The following is a 21072-nucleotide window of genomic DNA, read 5'->3' as shown; positions in this document are numbered from 1 at the left end:
AATATTGTTAAAATAAATTTTATGGATAACAAATATTATAACCCAAAACTATAAATAAAGGGTAAAATGAGAGGAATGGAACACATTCAATTTCTCTTTCTATTAGAGATTTCTAGGTGATGGGTATGAAACTATGCATTATGTTGTTAGGATACTAATAGTACTATGAGGGGCATTTCCCCAATAGAATAAATTGGGAATATTATAAGTGGTGTCAAAGCATGACAAATATCATATAGAGGATGGTGTATGGAAGGTGGTGGATCTTGGATGGGAGGTAGCATCTTAGAGGTGCCATTCTTAGGGTTGTACACCTTTAATGCCACCATAATGTCGACCCTCGTATGCATTTGAATGAAGCAAACGAGATGATAGCTTGCCCCACATATAAAAGTTAGTGTTACTTATTGTAGCTTTCCAACTTGTGCACACAACTTTTAGCTTATTGTGTGATGAGTAAGGCACTCTAGCAAGCAATATCCAAGGAGGTCATATGGAACAACCTCCATGGTAACACTTCAAACAAAAGACACCTATTTAGTGTTCAAGTTTATTACAAACACATAATGCTCCAAACTTGAAATTGAAGTTAAATATATGAGAAAATGGGAGCACCACCCATGTTGAAGAGAACTAAAGCTATAAAATGTTCTTCTTTCCTACCTAAAAGAAATGAAGCTAAGCTAGTCCAAGAGAAATGAAGTTATCGAGCCTTTCCCAAGAGAACTAAAGTAATCAAATATTATTTATTCATACCATGAGCATCTATTAATTTCATTCATATATTAATATAATCCAGATGAAATTTATTTATTTTTAATTTTTAATCTTTTCAAATCTAGTTGAATAGGGTGGTTTTTATTTTTTTATTGTTGAGTGGTGTTTTTTTAAGATTACATTTTTGGATAACCTTATCATTTTTTTGTTATTTAAATAATTTTTATAAATAAAATTAAAAAACTATATATGAAAATGTAAAAAGTTAGATTTTGAATCTATATAAATGTAAAGAAGTACTTAATATATATATATATATATATATATATATATATATATATTAGTTAATATGTGGACAAATGTTTTATGCAAGATGTGTAATCACTTTAACAATCTCAAACAATAACATGTCTCCACTGTACTACATGCTACATAAATTTTTATTTCATTTTATTTTATTTTATTTATTTTTATCCAGGTGGTTCAGGTACCCTTGGTCATTGGGTAGGTGGGGATCACATCCCCTCGGCTATGTACTAACCTCACCCTAAGGGCTTTCGGGAACTCCGAACTCCTGTATGGGGAAGCACTAATTTGACCAGTTGAGGTAACCCTTGGGGCTTCATGCTACATAAATTATTTAAATTACTTTTAAAATGTATTTATAATTTGTTTATCTATATTAAATATGAATAATTAGTGAAATGAATTGTTTTTCTTTGGAGTATATTAAATGTAGACATTTCTTATGCCTAATTAACTAAATAATTTGACACAAGTATATTTATAATAATTATTTGGTGGGATGTGGCATCCCATGTTCAATCAACCCCCCATTTACAAAAGGAATGGATGGGATCACAAAATGCATGGATCATTGAATCTTTTTGGTTTTTAGAGAAAATATTTGACAATTCATGCAATGCATAATTGTATCATGGATAGAGTGATGGAAAAACACCACAAATATCCTATAAGAAAGATATTTCATAAGTGAGAAACTTTATACTAGTCATCTTACCCAACACTATAGAAATTATACTGAACCTTGTATTCATTTTTGGAAGATAAGGATTGGGTGAGATGGTGTGAATTGTTATCAAAAGATGTAATACCTCTAGCTCAACCCCTAAATGGTCTAGCAAATATACATATGATATTTAGGCTAGTGAACATCTATATATTAATTAGATTTATAAGCACAATTTTATTGTGGTTTGGGTGTCTTTATGTGTATAAATTTTTTAGGTCAAGGGGCTAGTGTACTAATGCGCTTTAATTCTAGGTTGATTGTGTAGTTAATCTAGGGAGTTTGTCTACTAGTCTCCAAGATGTAACATGTAAATCACACATGTAAAATAGATTATCATGACCAAAAATTACGGAATGAAAAAGACTATGGGGTGCTAAGAATCCACAAAAAAATAAAATGTAGTGGTGGTACCTAGACATGGTTCCCAAGAAAAAGTGATATAATATTATTAAAATAAATGTTATTTATATGAAATATTACAACCCAAAAATATAAATAAAGGGTAAAATTACAGGAATGGAACACATTCAATTTCTCTTTCTATTTCTCTTTCTATTAGAGATTTCTAGGCGATGGATATGGAACTATGTATTATGATGTGACAATATTAATAGTACTATGAGTGACATTGCCCCAATAGGATAAATTGGGAATATTATAAGTGGTGTCAAAGCATGATTTCAACATTAGGCTTATATGGAAAATGTACAAACACCACTATGAAATTTTTTATAGGTTCCCACTACAAATTGCATATAGACGATGGTGTATGAAAGGTGATGGATAGTGGATGGGAGGTAGCATGAGCTGCCAATCTGAGGGTGATACAGGTTTACTCCCACTAGAATGTAGACCCTCTTATGAATTTGAATGAAGTAAAAGAGATGCTTGTTGGACCTACATATCTTTCTGTAGGCATAAAAGTTAGGATTACTTAGCTTAACACATAACTTTTAGCTTATGGTGCGATGAGTAGGCATAAAAGTTAGGATTACTTAGCTTAACACATAGCTTTTAGCTTATGGTGTGATGAGTAAGGCACCTCAGCAAGAAACATCTAAAAGGGTCATCTAGAATAACCTCCATCCCAACAATTTAAACAAAATACACTTATTTCATGTTCAAGTTTATTACATAGAGATAATGCTCAAAAGATGAAAGTGAAGTTAAATATATGAGAAAAATGGGGGCATCACCCTTTGCCTAAGAGAACTCAAGCTATCAAATGTTCTTCATTAGTGCATAAGAGAAAAAAACCTATTCACCCCTATTGAAGAGAGAACTAAAGATATGAGGAATGAACTCATGAAATTCTCTTTCTTCATACCATGAGAATCTATTAATTTAATTCATATATTAGTATAATCAAGGTGAAATTTGAACATTTTATAATTTTTATTTTTTCAAATCTAGTTATTGTTAGTGGGTGTCCATACAATTTTGGTTAAAATAATAGTTTTATTAATATTAAATATAATAAAGATAAAATTTGAATATTTATATTTTTATTTTTAAATCTATTGGTTTGGATTGTTTTTTTTTGTGTAAATCAGCAATTATGTATTAATTCATAAAAATACATAGGATACAAAAGTTCTGTACGCACAGACAAAGAAAAATCATCAACGCATGCTCAAAATGACTATAAGCAATTGAACCTGCATCTACTAAACACGAGGCTAACCACGTAGGGCTGCCTAATGAGGGGTCTAAACCAGAAAAAACCACCACCTTGGGCTGCTTGACAATAGTTCCAAAAAGAAAGAGGGCCTGGAGGACCTCCAGAACTACGACAGAGAGATACAAAACAAGAGAGAAACAAGAAACTAAGAAGCCATTATAGCTGCAAAATCACATAGTCTTTACTAGGTGCACTTGGGTCGGCCATTGTAGTCAAGAACTTCGGCTACGGAATCCTTTAAGGAGTGGGGCGCTTCAACTGGCTGGTGTCAGTTACCTCCGCCGAGACTTCCACCGTAGCATTGGTTCCCTAACGGATGGAGAGCCTGAGGAGATTGATGAGGACACCTAGCTTTTTCGAAAGGATTCTGACTTCCTGAGTTAGGGAACCAAAATTGAACTCCATGGCATCTAGCTTAGTTGAATTCTCTGTAGAAATGAGGGAGATGGCCTCGTGAGCTATCTTGATATCTTCAGCCTGCATGCTGAGTGCTTTGGCCAACATGGTCTTCATTCGCCACATTTCTCCTTGGGTTTGAATAAATTGTGTGGCTCTGGTAGTTGCTGTGCCTGGATCAGATAGCGAGTCCATTTCCATCTCCAGAGCCTGAGCGTCCAAACGTTCTTCCTCCTCTGTAACCGCAGCTTCGAGCTCTTCAATTTTGCATTTTTCTTTCTAACTCGTCCGGGTCTCATAAGCCTCCTGGGCTTTCTACAAGTCTCGGTTAGTGGAAGCATTCCGACTACCCTCATGTGCCATAATGTTATTGCAGGTCTAGGATACAATAAAAATGTTAGCAACACTACGATTGTTAAGAAACGAACCAGGAGAAAGCAGTGTCCTGATCCCCTGGTTGGATGCCTTAAATATAGTTGAGGGTGGGAAGGTCTGGATTAAGATCTCCCACTTCGCCGTCAAAGATAGGTTGTTTCTGACATAATAAATACCATTACAATTTCCCATCTCCTGCTCATGATGCCGATCTAGAGCCTTGACTCTGTCACGCTTGAGGCTATTGGTTAAAAGCCATGTGTCCTCCCCTGCATCTTTCTGACGACGCTGATCATATTTTTTGTTGATTGTCCTCCCCGTCCAATGAAATTTGTCCTTGTCGATGATTGCCCACCCTTCCCTAGCTACTCCATGGGCCTGTCCTCCATTGTACCTTTGTTTGGCGTTAAGTATGTTGTTAATTCTCATAAGTAACTAATGAGCCATAACCTACAACCCTTCTTCCACTCTTGATGTTCCAGTAATATCCTGCCTTGAGATGAGAGTGCACTGATCCTAAAGCTCATTTTCTGTGATGTCTTGCCAACAAGTGTCAGTGATCTCCATCGGACGATGGACCGCATGGTTCGCAAGGCAATTTGCTAAGACATTTTCTTTCCACCTAACTGCCTGTGGAACAATGCTACTAAGGGAGGAGAGATGTTTTGTGATGAGCATTGTAACCATGGCTAATATCCAGTGCTTTGTGACTTTCTCCAGCCGAGTTTCATTCTACAATCGCTTCACTGTAGTGATGGCCAAGAGGGAATCACCTTCCACTATAATAGAGCCTTTACCTAGTGAGATGAGGATTTGCAGCCCCTATTCCAGGGCTGTGAATTCTACTTCATTATTGGTAGCCTCCCCAAGTGCTCTACAGTAAATGTGGAGGATTTCAACTTTGTCATTTTGGATGATGCCTCCAAGCCCTGCAGGGCTATGGTTGCCCTTGGAGGCCCCGTCGAAATTTAATTTGCAGAATAACGAGGTGGGGGGAAGCCAGGCCGAAGGAACAAGAGCATGTCAAAGGTGGTCATCTTGAGCCTTGTGACTTACTAGACCACCCATGCTAAACAACAACACGATGCGAGAGTCATTGGGAGTGAGCATCTTGTCCTGTTCCACTTTGCAGGTGGTAAGGGTAGTCTCTTTTAAACTGCATAATGATTGTTTTGATGGTTTCAAGTTGCTTGACTTCTTTTTGAAAGATTCATCGGTTCCTCTCTTTCCAGGTGTTCCAGACTATAAAACCAGGGCAGAGCCTCCAAAGGGTGTTAACCACATTTCAACTTGAATATTTTGTGTGCCAATTTGCAATGGAGTCTTTAATAGAATCTCTATGTCTGTCTGCTTGTTTGAAAATTCCTTTCATCCATTCCCACAGATTATTGGTCTAGTCACAATCATTAAGGAGATGGTTCATCGTTTCCTCATCCTTTTCACACATGGGGCATTTGGAAGGCCCAATGAAACCTCTTTTCCCTAAATTCTCCTAGGTAAGGATTTTGTGATGCATGAGAAGCCAAAGAAAATATTTTATCTTTTGCCAGAGAGCATTGTTCCAAACATTTGGGTACCAAGCTACTTTGAATTCGAGGCTCTGGTGCTCGAGATAAATTTTGGCTTCCTTGAGGTTGAAAGTTCCTCTGTCGAGTTTTCCCCACCTGAGTTGGTCCTCCTCCTGAGTGGACTGGATCATTCTCTTATTCAAATCAAATTTTAGGTTGCTGAGGAGGTCTATCATGTCTTCCTCAGTGGGGAGGGGCACTAGGTTCCATTTCCTCCAGTGTTGTTTCTCGTTGATATCATACCAATATTGATGGACTTGTATCTTGCTCATTGCCTGAAACCATCTCTCTAGGGAAAGATAGTTGGGGTTTTCTGGTTTAGGTAGTTGTTGCCATGCATCCTCCCAGAATAAAGCCTTGTTTCCATTTCAAATTTCCCAAAAGCAGTGATTTTGAATGAGGTAGTTGTTAGCTCTAGCCAGATTCCACACAGGGGAACCTTCAGGGGCATCTGTCATTCTGACCATGTCCTCTGATCTCTACGTTTCAACATACTTGGCCTTCCATAATTTTGTCCAAGGTGTATGGGGTTCCTTGAGTCATCACCACCAAAGCTTGGCTCCCTAAGCTTTGTTGATGGTATCCAGGTCTTGCAGCCCTAAGCCCCCCGAGATTTTTGGCTTGCATAATTTAGTCCACGCTACAAGTGACCACTTATGCTTATCTGCTTTGCCTGACCAAAGAAAGGCTCTTTGAATATTCCTAATTTTATGTATAACCATTTTTGGAGCTGGGAGGATAGAGAGCATGTAGAGAGGAATGGCTTGCAGAACTACCTTAATCGTTACAAGTCTTCCTGTGAAATTCAAAACTCTGTTGGTCCAGTAATTCCCCCTGTCCTCTAGCTTGGAAAGCAAATGCTCCTAGTGGATTTTTTGCCAAGGCTTGCCAGTGAGAGGAATGCCAAGATATTTAGAAGGAAGGTTGCGCCTCTTGAAACCAAGGATATTAGTGAGGTGCTTTTGGACCACCAAGTGTGTATGGAAGATAAAACAGAAGATTTATCCAAGTTAAGATCCATACTAGAAGCTTGGCTGAATAGGTTCAAAATGGCTTTGAAACCTTGCACCTCCTTAGCAGTAGGAGTGCCATGTAGCATAGTATCATCCACAAATTGGTGATGGGTAGTTGCAGGAGCATGAATCAGGGGCTAAAGACATTTGATGATATTCCTATCCTTAGCTGATTTGATGATTAGACTAAGTCCTTCCATTAAGATAACAAAAAGGAAAGGGTAGATGGGATCTCCTTGACGAATGCCTCTGAAAGGGAAGAAGGAGTCAGAAGGGGCTCCATTAACTAAAATAGAGAAGCTGGGAGATTTTACCATAGCTAAAATCCATCTGATCCAATGCTAGGCAAACCTAAAAGCTTTCAAAATTGCTTCAAGATAAGTCCAACTAACCTTATCATATGCTTTTGAGAGGTCCAGTTGAATGATCATTCCAACCTTTTCCTTAGATTGAAGGGTGTGGATCATTTCCTGTGCTAATAAAACATTGTCCATGATTTTCCTCCCTTCCACATATCCCGATTACTCTTCTGAGATAATCAAAGGGAGAATAGGCTTTAACCTGTTGGCCATGACTTTGGAGATGATATTGTACAACACATTACAGAGGGCTATAGGTCGAAATTTAGAAGGTGTGTAGGCAACCTCTTCTTTGGGGATGAGAGAAATAAAGGTGGAGTTTATGGATTCGAGTATGGAGGAGGATCGTTTAGAGTCCCCGACCACCGCCCAAATGTCTTGCTTCTATCTCCCAACAATATTTGAATAAATCAATGGTGAATCCATCTGGTCCCAGTGCTTTGCCACTAGCCATATATTTGACTACCTCTTCAACGTCCGGGGGGTGACCAAGTGGTCTAAGAATCTATTCTGTTTGTCTGTGATTAGCTTGGGAAGAGAGGTAATGATTGTATTGATTTCCTCTTGTCTATTGATGTCTGGTTCTGTGGCAATAAGACTGAAGTGGCTCCTGAGGATAGAGGCAATCCCCTAATGAGATTGAAAGGAGGTTCCATGTTCATCCTTAAGCTTGGTTATTTTATGAGTGCCTCTATAATCCATGGCTGAGCGATGGAAAATTTTGGTATTTTTCTCACTTTCATTGAACCATTGAATATGGGATTTTTGTCTCCATAAAGTCTCTTACTAATTGCATCTATCATTCCATTTTTGAAGGAGTTCACGCTCTGTGATAATGGAGTTTTGAGATATGTCCCCCTTGATCCAGTTGTTATGTATTAGAGTCATCTGATCCTCTAGGGCTTGCTTGTCCTCAAAGATGTTGCCAAAAACCTCTTGGTTCCAAATTTGAAGCTTTGCTCTAATGTGCCTCAATCTAGCTTGTAGTTGAAACATTTTGGTTCCTCTAATGTCCAGATGCTCCTTCCACCAAAGTTGGATGTTGGTTGAGAAGGTTGGATGACTGAGCCAGAATTTTCAAGAAAGGGTCTATTTTTTGGGGTGCTTAGAATGGTTTCCTGTAAAGAGATGGGCTAATGATCCGATCCTCCAGATGGAATAATCTCAGATTCCACTATGATTCCTTCAAGGAGAATGGTATTCGAGATTAGAAACTGATAAAACCTAGATGCGATAAGTATGTCTCCTCCTCTCTTATTATTCAAAGTGAAAATGCCATTTTTTGGTTGGATTTCCACCAGGTTAGCCATTCTTATTAAAGAAATGAGGGCCTTTGCATCAATGTCTAAGGTTCGAAGTCCTCCCTTCTTTTCCCCTAAAGAGGTAATCATATTGAAATATCCTCCATAGATGGCCTTAGCATGAGACTGCCTTTGTTGCATCTTGGATAGGTTGTCCAGTAGCTGTAGTTTATCCTACAGCCTTTGGGGGCTGTAGACATTTGTGAATAAATAAGTTCCAGCTTCGCCGAGGATTTGCATTTCAGTGGAAATGTACGATCTGGAGGCCTCGACATTAAGGAGGAGTAGGGAGTGTGTGTTCCAGAAGATGGCTAAGCCCCCTTCCAGAACATTACCCTCTACGTCCAAGTGCTCCATTCTCTTTCCCAGTCTTCTACCTATTCCTTCTAGCTTTAGCCTAGAGCATTTGGTTTCCTACAGGAAAACAATGTCCGGATTTTCCTGTGTGACTTTATTTTTCAATAATCATTGTTTGGTTTGGCTATTGAGCCCTCATGCATTCCATGAGAGTATCTTCATAGTTAAACTACAATTATGAGGAGAGAGGGAAAGCCTTAAGGAGCTCCATCTTGCCCGGGTTGATGAGAATTTGGCCGAGCTCATGTAGTGCCTCATTGTTTGTTCTTCTGCCTCATTTCTTTTCGTGTTTTGCATTAGAATAAGTTTGGTGTAGGTTTTGTGCCTTGATGCCCAATCCTTTTGTTGCGCCCAGACCCATTTTCTGCCCTCTTAGGGTTGCATCCTGCCTTGATAGAAAGAGGAAGTTGACTCTATCAATCTCTTCCTCTGGAATGTGCTCCACCACTTTCTGTTTCCATTTCTCAACTATGGTGTTAAGGTCCTTTCCTTCTTGTTCTAGAGTGTCATTTAGGTCCTGATCCTCTGTTCCCACTTCAATTAGTGTCGTTTCCTCGTCCCCTTCTGTGCCTTTCCTTATCCTGGTTCTCAGAGAAAATCATCAATCGAGATTGGAGTTGGCATTTGGTTGTTCTGATCATTCTTTTCCAGGATGTCCTACCCCGCTGTCAGTGTTTGGGTATCCTCCTCTGCTCTAGTTTCCTCTCCAAGCACCTCAAAGGCGTTCATAGACCTTTTGTTGATGTTTCCTGTCTTCGGTTGGTTTCTTCTGTTATTGTGGTGTCTGCCTGTGGGTCGGACGAAACCATCCTGATCTTTTCTTGGGGGATCCTTGGCCTTCTCTACAAGCTTGTGCATGGGACATTCCTAGATCAGGTGGCCATGTTCATGGCATTTTCTGCATCTAAAAGGTATTTGTTCATAGTCTATGGCTTGAAAGAAGACTTCATCTCTGTATTCCAACCATAGACCCTCATGGAGAGCACCTGAAACGTCCATTTCAACACAGATTCTAGTGCAAGATGTGTACCTTTTTGGAGGGTTACTTCTGATGCTTGAATGAAGGTGCCCAGTTATTGCCAATTTGCTCCAAAGTGACCGGTCTCCAGTAGTCGATAGGGAGGGAAAACAAGCAGATTAGCAGAGGAACATGCTTGAAATTTTCCTGCCCCGGTGCGAAATTTGGTTTCCAGGGCCTCATGTAGAGGCCAGCCGAGGCATAGAAGTAAGGGCCTCCATGAAAAATGTTGTCTCTATCTTCAAGGTTTTCAAAGACCACTGTAAAGAAACCTTTGGCCCCCAGGTGGAGTGTAACATATCCTTTCGGCTTCCAAGTTTGCTTGATCCATTGGCATAAGGCTTTTGCTGTTGGGGCAAAAGCCCATGAACTTGCATATCACCGCATGAATAACCATGTGATCCCTATAGGCTTGCATTTCATGGTCAGTGATGATAACCCTCAGGCTTTCTGTAGTTTTTGGTTTACATCTCCCCTGGCCTTTTTGTTGCCTATTTTCCGCAATCGGTTCTTCTAGGTCTGGGCCTTTCAAGGGGGAGGATTCTGCATCCTCCGCTTCTTTTTTGTTCTTTCCCGCTCATTGAGTGGGATCTAGTTTGTCTTTTCCTTCCAGAATTTTTATGCCTTTTGTTTGATGTAGAAACTGGGTTTCCTTTGTATTTCCATCCATTTTTGTCTTCTTGCTGAGCTCATTCTTCCCTGTGGTGTTTGAACACGTGATTTTCACTCCTTCCGAAGGACTTTTACCTTTGTCCATGATTATTTGTTTGTAAGACGGGGTCCCGTTGGCCCCCGCTTACTTCATCCGTTGGGCCAGGGAAAGCCCTCACTATCTTAGATCCATGAATAGGGCACTGCCCCATACTAGAGTGTGTAACAATGTGCAGACTGCAAGCAAAACCCTAGGTTAGATAGTTGCAGAGCTACTAGGGTTATTCACATTTTCCTTCTAGATGTTGTTCTTCAATTACATCAAGATCGAAAAACTTTCTAGTTCTAGTGGTTTTGATTGTTGAGTGGTGTCTTTTCAAGAATATATTTTTGCATAACATTATCATTTTTTTGGTTATTTAAATTATTTTTTTATAAATAAAATAAAATATATATAAATGAAAATGTAGAAAATTAGATTATAAGTCTATATAAATGTAAGGAAATACTTAATATAATTTTTTTTTTTAAGTTAATATGTCGAAAAATGTTTTATGTAACATGTGTAATCAACTTAACAATCAAAACAATAAGATGACTTCACTCTACTACATGCTATATAAATAATTTTTGAGATATGTTTATAATTTATTTATCCATATTAAATAGAAATAATTTGGTTTTTCATTGGAGTGTTATTAAATGTATACATTACTTATGTACATTTATCTAAGTAATCTCATACAAATGTATTTATAATAATTGTTGGATGGGATGTGACATTCCATGTTCAATCAACCCCCCATTTACACAAGGAATGGATGGGTTGCCATTATAGCTTTTATGTTTTGAGAGAAAATATTTGACAATTCATGTAATGCATAATTGTCTCATGGATAGAGTGATGGAAAGGCACCACAAATATCCTATAATAAGGACATTTCATAAGCAAGAAACTTTATACTAGCCATCTTAGGGAATACTATCGAAATTATGGAGAACCTTCTATTCATCCTTGTGAGATAAGCATGGGGTGAGACGGTGTCAATTGTTACCAAAAGTTGTAATAACCTGGCTTAACCCGTAAATGGTCTAGTAAATATACATATGACATTTAGGCTTGTGAACATCTATATGTTAATTAGATTGGTAAGCATAAATTTATTGAGGCTTGGATGTCTTTGTGTGTATAAATTTGTTAGGTCAATGGGCTAATGTACCAATGTCATCTAATGCTAGGGTGACTGTGAATTCAAGTTAGAGAGTTTGTGTTAAAATAGGAGATGTAAGATGTAAGGAACACATGTAATAATAGGTGATTATGACTACACATTAGGGAAATCAAAAGAGTATGGGGTGTTAGGAATCCACAAAAAAGGTGGTGTGGTGGAACCTAGATATGGTTCCTAAGAAAAAATGATATAATATCCTCAAAAAAAAAATTATGAATACCAAATATTATAACCAAAAACTATAAATAAAAGGTTAAAATGAGAGTAATGGAACACATCCAATTTCTCTTTCTATTAGAGATTTATAGGTGACGCATATGGACCTATGCATTGTGCTATTACCATATTAATGGTACTCTCACTGGAATTTCCCCAATATGATAAATTACTAATATCATAAGTGGTTTCAAAGCATTATTTAGACATTTAGCTTATATGGAAAAAGTAAGAGCATAACCTTGAAATTGTTTATAGGTTTTGATGAAAAATCTCATATAGAGGATGGTGAATGAAAGGTCACACTAAATTGATGGCCAAATGTAACAATGAGATATAGTTTTTTGGAACATGTTTATTTCAGAATATGTTTATAATGGGAGAATGGAAGATGAATGGGAAGTACTTAATAGAATGCTAATGAGAAATGTAGCTCCATGATTTCTACTTATACTCAAGTTGGGCACTGTGAAGAAGAACTAAATATTTCTAATAAAATTGAACTAATTTCAAAACTTGAAGCTAATAAATTCACCCTCTGAACCATTCTTGCAATGTGGATAGTCATAAAGTAAGAAAACAATGGTAACATAGAAATTCATGTGCAATCATAGAGCTAAGGGAAGTATACACATTGGGACAATTGAAGGAGGCTTCAAAATTTCTATGTTTTAATTGTAATTTATTTCATGGTACTCATATATTTATACTACTTATTAAGGACATTTTTAGGTAAATGACTATGAGGCATTTTGATGGAATTTTGACAGTTTTGTTTACATTATGGGCTAAAATGAAGAGCACCAAAATAACATGCAAAATTGCCACAGAAGGAGGAGAGCTCAAAATTCTCACATAAGGAAAGATACCTTGGAAATGATAGATGTGCAAGGTAGTTGAGTTAAAGTGGTTACGCTTGACTTAACATTTTTGAATATGTTGCAAGGAATCCACAAAAAAAAGTGGTGTGGTGGAACCTACACATGGTTCCTAAGAGAAATTATACAATATTCTTAAAATAAATTTTATGAATAATAAATATTATAACCCAAAATTATAAATAAAAGGGTAAAGTGAGAGCAATGGAACACATTAATTTCCCTTTCTATTAAACATTTCTAGGTGATGTATATGGTGTTTTGCATTGTGCTATTATGATATTAATAGAACTATGAGTATCATTTCCCCAATAGGATAACCTTGTAATATTATAAGTGGTGCCAAAGCATGATTTCAACATTAGGCTTATATGTAAAACGTCGAAGCCCAACTATGAAATTGTTTATAGGTTCTAGGGACAAATATCATATAGAGGACTGTGTATGAAATGTGCACAACAAATATATTGCAAAATGTAACAATGAGATATAGTATTTTGGAACATGTTTATTCCACAATATGTTCAAAATGGGAGAATGGAAGATGTATAGAAAATACTTAATAGAATGTTAATGAGAAATGTAACTCCATGATTTCTAGGTATACTCAAGCTAGGCATTATGAAGAAAAACTAAATGTTTCTAATAAACTACAAAAAATAGCAAAAGTTGAAACTAAAAGGTTCACCCTTTGAACCATTCTTGCAATCTGCATAGGAATAAAGTAAAAAAACAATGGTAACATAGAAATTCATCTCCAACCATTATCATAGAGCTAAGGGAAGTATACATACACTGACAATTGAAGGGTCAAAAATTCTATGTTTTAATAGTATTTTTTTCATTGTACTCATATATTTATACTACTTGTTAGTGTGATTTTTCTGTAGAAGACTTCGAGCAATTTTGATGGAATTTTGACAGTTTCGGTTAAATTATGGGTGAAAATGAAAAACACTAAATATCTTGTAGAATTTGCCATAGAAGGAGCAAATCTCCAAAATTGAAATATATGGTGGAAGGGATATATTTGGAAGGTAGTTGAGTTAAAGGATATATGTGCAATATACATTAGGTCATGTTTATTATCAAAATACTCTAGTAATTTTCTAATAAGGTTGTATCATATTAAAAGTTTAAATCTTCTTTATTGTGTCATGTTTGAAAATGAATCACCCGCTTCAAATTTTCTAATGTTTGGACATAGGTCACTACTATTATCTATGTTTGAAACTAGATCTATTCTATGTTTGTGAATTGACTACTCTACATTGTTGAAGAGGATTGTTTGCATGAAAAATCTAATTTTCTTCAGCTTTGCAAAATTTTTGTTCCTGGAATCCCTATAAGTTCCTAAGTGCCTTCGGTGAGATCATTTCTTGAGGTGATGGACCCCTTAATTGGTTTAGAAATTTAAGTCTATTGCCTTGGCTGAGATCATTTCTTGAGGTGATGGACCCCTTAATTGGTTTGGAAATTTAAGTCTATAAGTAATAGGATCTCTTAGGAAATACACTATTGGTTCAAATGTATATTAGAAGAGTACACTAAATATTTTTTTGTTGAGTCTATTGTATCATACAATGCCGTAGAGAGGAAGTTCTTAAAATCATTGCGTGGAAGGTGTATTAGATCACTGCCAACCTCCATTAAAATGTTAATGTTATAGTGTGACAAGGGAGTCGTAAGGATAGAATCAGATAGTATGAGAAGTTAAACCAATTGTGCACTAAGGGTGAGTTCAAGAATGACCACAGAATGGATTGAGGGGACAAGGTCTGCAATACAGATAAAGAAGGAGGTATAGAGTGGATGAAATGCTGAGAACTCCAAATTAATTATTAGAAGGTATTAGAAGAAAATTACTAGTGTCAAAGGAGGAAATCACGGAAAAATGTGTGTGGTAGAAAAAGAAAGATGACAGGTTTTGAGTGTGGATTATTGTGTAGCACAAGAATTTTTTGACAAGATGATGAGGTATGAGAAATATTTGAATCAAAATTTGTAGCTAAGAGAAGTCCAGTGAAGGAGGCGAAAAGAGATCATAAGAGAATAAAAAAAAGTGGAGATCTAAGAAGTCCCGAAAGTGTGCAACTTGGCATACTGAATAGAAGAGAGGATGAAGGACCCTCAAAACATAGCCTTAGAATATTAGAAGAGGATGAAGGATCCCCAAAACATAGCCTCAGAATATTAGAATTTTAATCCTAGTCACGCTTATTATATCATGCCACATGTCAAACTTATTATCCTGTTCACATTATTTTATTAGGAGGTAAGTTCACCTCGTAGTGCTTTTTATTCTTTGTTCAATAAAGAATGTGGGAGTAGTCCTACTAATTGTAATAGTAGTAGTGAAACTAATAAGTTGAAGTGAATTGTTCCCAAGGGTTCTCCATTAAAGAATATTATGTAGAGTATTATATGAAAAAATATGTTTATAACTATTAATCCTCTATTAGGGACTAGTTCGTAGAATACAATGGAAAAATCCACTTCGAGGAAGCCTATTTCTCATGGGATTGATACTGAGGATCTTGATAAAACTTGTTTTTATGTGAGGTGGTGTGGATTGTGAAGCATGTCCAAGATGAGCCTATTACAATTACATAGCTAGAAACTACCTTTAAAGAGTGCACATTGATGTGGTGCATGATGTAAAAGAGTACTAACCAACTTGGACATTAGATAACTTTGATAGATATAAAGTAGGTATTTCTAAAGAGTTTCATAAACCCAAATACAAGTCACAACGTATTAAAGAAATGAAGGAAATTAAACATGGTCAAAATGAGTCTACCATGAACTTTAATGAAAGCCTTAAGGTACTGATGGATAGGTTAACATTTGAGATTGCAAATGCATAGCACAAGGAGTGGCTCATTTATAAAAAACCCCTCCATATTCAAGTAATTTTGACCTAGTAGAAAATTACATCACAGTTAGGAGCCTTGGAGTTTGTGCTAAAATTGGAGGCATCTCCGACAATAAGTGGACATGGTAGTTGCATGAATTTTCTTCAGTTAGAACTAGTTGCATTGACAATTTAGTTGCACGAATTGACCAAACATAAGGAAAAGTGCCATGAAGTATTGTTCATCATATCTATGAAGGAGGGACACCATAGGAATGAGTTCACTATGTTGAAACATTATATGGAAACTTGCATAGGGAAGGGGGTTTTGGTGTGAGATATGAAAAGTTTGAGGACATTCACAGCTAAACTTCCCCATGATGCAGAAATATGAAACTTTTTGAGGACATTTTCCTGTAATTTTTGTTACTGAGTAGAGAATGATATTCAAAAGTGGCATGCATTGGAATTAATTAGGGAGTGTACTATGTACTTTTACCAAGTAAAAGGGTGAGAAGGGAAGGAAGGAATTTTGTAGGCTTATAATGAACGTAGAAAATATAATTAATAAGGAAGAAGGCAAGGAATGATGTGAAAAATATTGAAAGGACTAGGTCAAGGTGTTGAAAATGCAACAAGAAAATACTAATATAGTTTTCTCATTAAATTAAATTAGGAATAAAAATTGTAATTCCACATGGAAAGACAGCTTGTAGGAATTAACTAAGTTAATTCCACTTAGTTCAATCAGTTAATTGGAGTTGAGGGTCTAACTTGAGTCATGTAGAGTGTCTCCTAATTTATAGGATCCCTTGAGTTTATTTTGAGTTGCAATTAATTAATTTAGTTGAACTGAGTTAAATTCACTAAAACTAGTTCCAACTAAGCGATGAACTAGTAGGATTTCACATAGTGGGGTGTTTCTTCTTTTGTTCAAGAAGTAAACTCATCATTCACTCATACCTAGTTGAGATTGGATTTGAACAGAACTATACTATCAATTGTATAATCATGTAAATTCTATAGGTGGTGCATGTAGTGAGAGGAAGGCTGATGAGGATTGCACAATTCATATTGAAGAATTTCCCAAATTAAAAGGGGGCTAATTCCCAAGGAAAAAATACAAGGAAATAGGGACTTGGGAAAGCCGAAAATTGGTTAAGTATTAGCATAGGTTTTTCTAGGAAGTAGTGAGATAGATAGGGATAGTGTATAGGTTGCTCGATCTTGAGAAAAGCATTCTAAGACTCTCATATTTTTACTAAAGCAATATACAAATAGCAAAGGTTTTTAGTTTTTGTTTTCCCTAGGAAATCATTTTGTAATGTGTTGATTGAATTCTTTCTCTTATATGCTTCGTGATTTCTCGATTGCTTAATTGTTTTTGCTCACGAGTAGAGTAGATTCCTATCTTTTCTTTTAGAAAATTACATAAGAAGTTTGAATATACAAGGAATTTATACATGGTATGGAAGAAGAAATCACTCTAGAAGAAGAGAATATGAGTTTGTCTTTTGCACATGAAATCAAATTTGCAGTATTATTCTTCAGAGGGAGCATGATGTAATTATATAGATTGAGAATCAAATATGCCCTTGAGGGTAGTTTGAACTATATTTCTCAAAAGGACAGGATGGAAGCAGTGTTAGAAGACAATGGGGTGAATTAATGTATAAACAATTATATTCCTAAGCCTCCAACAAGAGATGCTCAAGATTTACAAGAGTGGAAGAAATGTGTTGCAAAGGCGAGAAGGATCATACTAGAAGGAGTTCGAGATCATATTGTCTTAAACATTTACAGGAAAGGATACACCATATGCAATGTTGAAAACCTTGACTGACTTGTTTCATAATAGCAATGAATAGAGAAAGATGGCACTGAAGGAAAAGATTAATGAGAAGATCAAGATGGAGAAGGGCATAAAAATATTGTTGTTAAAATTATTTAGAGGGGGCAGTGAATTAGTATTTAAAACTCATTAAACTTTTCAGTTTCATATCTAGACTTTTGTATGTGACTTTACAATAATAATGTGTAGTAACAACAAAATAAACTATCACACATAAGAAAGACATCAACACACATGAACACCATGATTTTTAGGTGGAAACCCAATGTGGTAAGAAACCACCATTGTTTTCGTCTCTTTCTTCATATTTATTATAATGAAAGCATTCCTACAATATTTTACTTGTGCAGACTCATACTAGAATGCAAGCACCCATGTGCAGAAGGCTACAACCTTCTCTCATTCTCCAACACCCACTAGAAGGGAGCTCCGACCCCTCATATCATTTACTGGCACTCAATAGAAGGGACGTTCAACCCTCTTGTCTGATTTACCAGCTACTACTCGAAGGAAGATTCAACTTCCTCACTAAAGGATCCAACCCTCAACATATTTGTGGTCCACGTTTCATAAATTTTCATATTAGATCCACGTGATACAACACATCACAACTTGTTGGCGACATTTCATCAAATTTCCATATTGGACCTACTACCATCACTTAAGCCAAAAACTAAATATCAAAACTAAAACTAATCATTGTGACCATTGAACCAACCAATTACTGAAGCAATTAAACCAACAAATCACTGAATCAATGAAAACTCAAATTAACTAACTTACACAACCAAAACAATTATATCACTCTAATGAGAATACCAACCAATATAGTGCTCATTACAAAAACTAGATTATGTTACTGCAAATTGTGACCAACAATATATCAAAATATATACGCTACTTTACATTATCATACTCAGGTGTGTACGCACTTTCCATAAAGCATACCCGCATACAGATCTCAAACCACTGAATCATGAAACTGAATCACTGTCATTCTGAGCTAAATAATGAGTCATACACACAACCACTACATCATTATGAAATAATCACAAAATTTTCATGGATCTTCAATCACAAACAACTATGAGTATCATCATGCTTCAATCAATCAATCCTTAATCCAAACATCACTCTTAAGCGTAGATCATCAAGTAAGACTTCATTGACACACAAAAAAATCACAACAAGACTCGTTAAGCTCATCAGACATATTTCTTTATCAAAATGCTAGCTTATATATGTTCTTTCCTCAAAACATTTTGCGTGTATACGCGCTTCTTCAGAATGAAACCCACATGTAGATATGAATATATATGTGACTTACTAGTATTAAACATGCATGTCTACATGCCTTTCAGCTTATCGAACACGCATAGAGATCTACAATTACTTGCACAAACCTTCACTAGATCACATAACTTTAGACATACCCAGATATTGACATACATAGAAAAAATCATGCGTCAAGGCATTTTCATCAGTGATCAAATAAACCCATAATCGACATTGTCATTTGAGATCCATTGGATCAATTCCATCATCAAATTCTTGGGTGCATACTTATTTTTAGATCAAACAAATCAATGCACAATTGCTTTAGATCTAACTATTCATGAAGTATTCATCACTTTCACACCTCTCCCACTTTGACCTTCATCTCCTTATATAGATTAGCACTTATCCAATACCATAGTTGAAAACCATATTATTGTCGATGGTATTCTTATACATGATCAAATATCCATTTGTTAGGCTCAATACCACATGGAAATACCATGGTAAAGTCTCTTGGTACTTTAAAATCCATGGCGCACATACTGTACACACATTTCCCTCTTCATACTCGCATGTGTACGTGGCTTTGCTTTACAAAACCCGCTTATACTTCTTGAAATTTCAACTTTATCAATCCTCTATCTTTGAACTACTATGACTTTCACCAAGTTCTCTTTCACATCCTTTTGACATCTTCATCAAGTAGGTTTCCATAAAAATAAAACTCATCAAATAGGTTTGCATCAAGGACAACACATAAGTCATAATTCCAACAATGTCCCCCTTTGGACTCGATGGAAACCACATTGGTGTTTGGTCACCACAACCTATAGATACTTGTAGGACACATCAAACTAATCACTACAACCTCTAGATACATATGAAAGACATCAATCCAACCACCAAGTTTTTCAAACACTAAGTTACTCCCCCCCCTTTGAAATCAAGGGAAAAGGGTTGAAAAATGCTTGAATGAAAAATTTTCTTCCTTTATGGATATGAGTGTTGTAAATATGATATGAATGAGTGTGAACATTGAATATTGACCATGCTCCCCCTTAGTACATGCTAAAATTTCTTAAGGATGTACAATAAAATATATGACTCTATGACTAAGCTAAATATGATTTTTCCTATTACCAAGGACTCAAACTTACATCAATCACCCAATCACAATGGGTTTATGTTGGGTCAATTTATTGAGTGAATTAACACAAGTATTTTAAATATCAATCGAAGTTTGTAGAACTTAGAAGCATGTCCAAAATATATGGATATGAAATATAATCAGCTTTAGAAGATAAGTTATGGAAATTGAAGGAATGCAATTATAACTTAATTAGAAGTGCATATTACAAATATAAAATTAACTAAGTAATTTCTAATTCAATATGTAATAAGCACGAGAAGTGGCTCCTAACTTAGGAGAACAAGATTGACCTTCTTCTACAATACTAATTTATGAACATAAATCAAAACCACTAATGAACAATAGCTCAAGATGCATAAAAGAATAACAGAAGAGGCTCCTAACTAATGAGGTCCTTGCTTTTCTTCGTTATAAAATATTTCATCATTAATGCCATTGTTAGAAAACTGGAAATTCAGAAAATCACTTAAAAGCAAGAAACGTGAATTCTAGTCTTTAATCTTTGATCAGATAGAAGGAGAGTTTAAATTAAACACTCATTTGTCCCTTCTAATTTAAATTATAAGTAAACCAAGATTTATTAGCAAACATAATAAATCCTCATTCATCTAATTAACTAAACAAATCTGAAGCAAAACTACTTTATGAAAATTAAGCTAAATTAACCATGAAGTTTACTTAGCTTTGTGTGGTGGCCCTCCACCCTTGCCTTGCACAATTGAAGATATTATCAGCTACTGCAAACTCGTTTAGTCATCCACAAAATTGAACAAAGAAAAGAATATAGAACTCATTCCTCAAATTAACTCAAAATATTCAGAAGTCTCAATATGAAATTATAGAAATTCTACATACTGACGCCTTCAATGCTTTGGTTCAAATAGAGAAATATGAAACAAACTGAACTAAAATGTTTCTAATAGCTATGTATATCCTTATATTATCTATCCAGGTCGAGATGATACATCAAATCACTCAAAATCTGGAAGATCCCATAAAATCCAAAATTTGGCTTATCTCCTAGGGATTTCCTGATTCACTGGTCATATTTAACCATCTTTGACAGGGCATGTTTAAGTTCTGTTTAACCAAACCAATAGGAACACGTCCATTCTTAGTTCCCAATATTTCTAGAAATGTGCT

The sequence above is a fragment of the Pinus tabuliformis genome, chromosome 8, assembly GCF_031772625.1.
Source record: "Pinus tabuliformis cultivar Carrire ecotype Pingquan chromosome 8, CPIR1, whole genome shotgun sequence".
NCBI lineage: Eukaryota > Viridiplantae > Streptophyta > Pinopsida > Pinales > Pinaceae > Pinus > Pinus tabuliformis.
The sequence above is the reverse complement of the archived record's forward strand: the minus strand, read 5'-3'. Positions refer to the sequence as shown.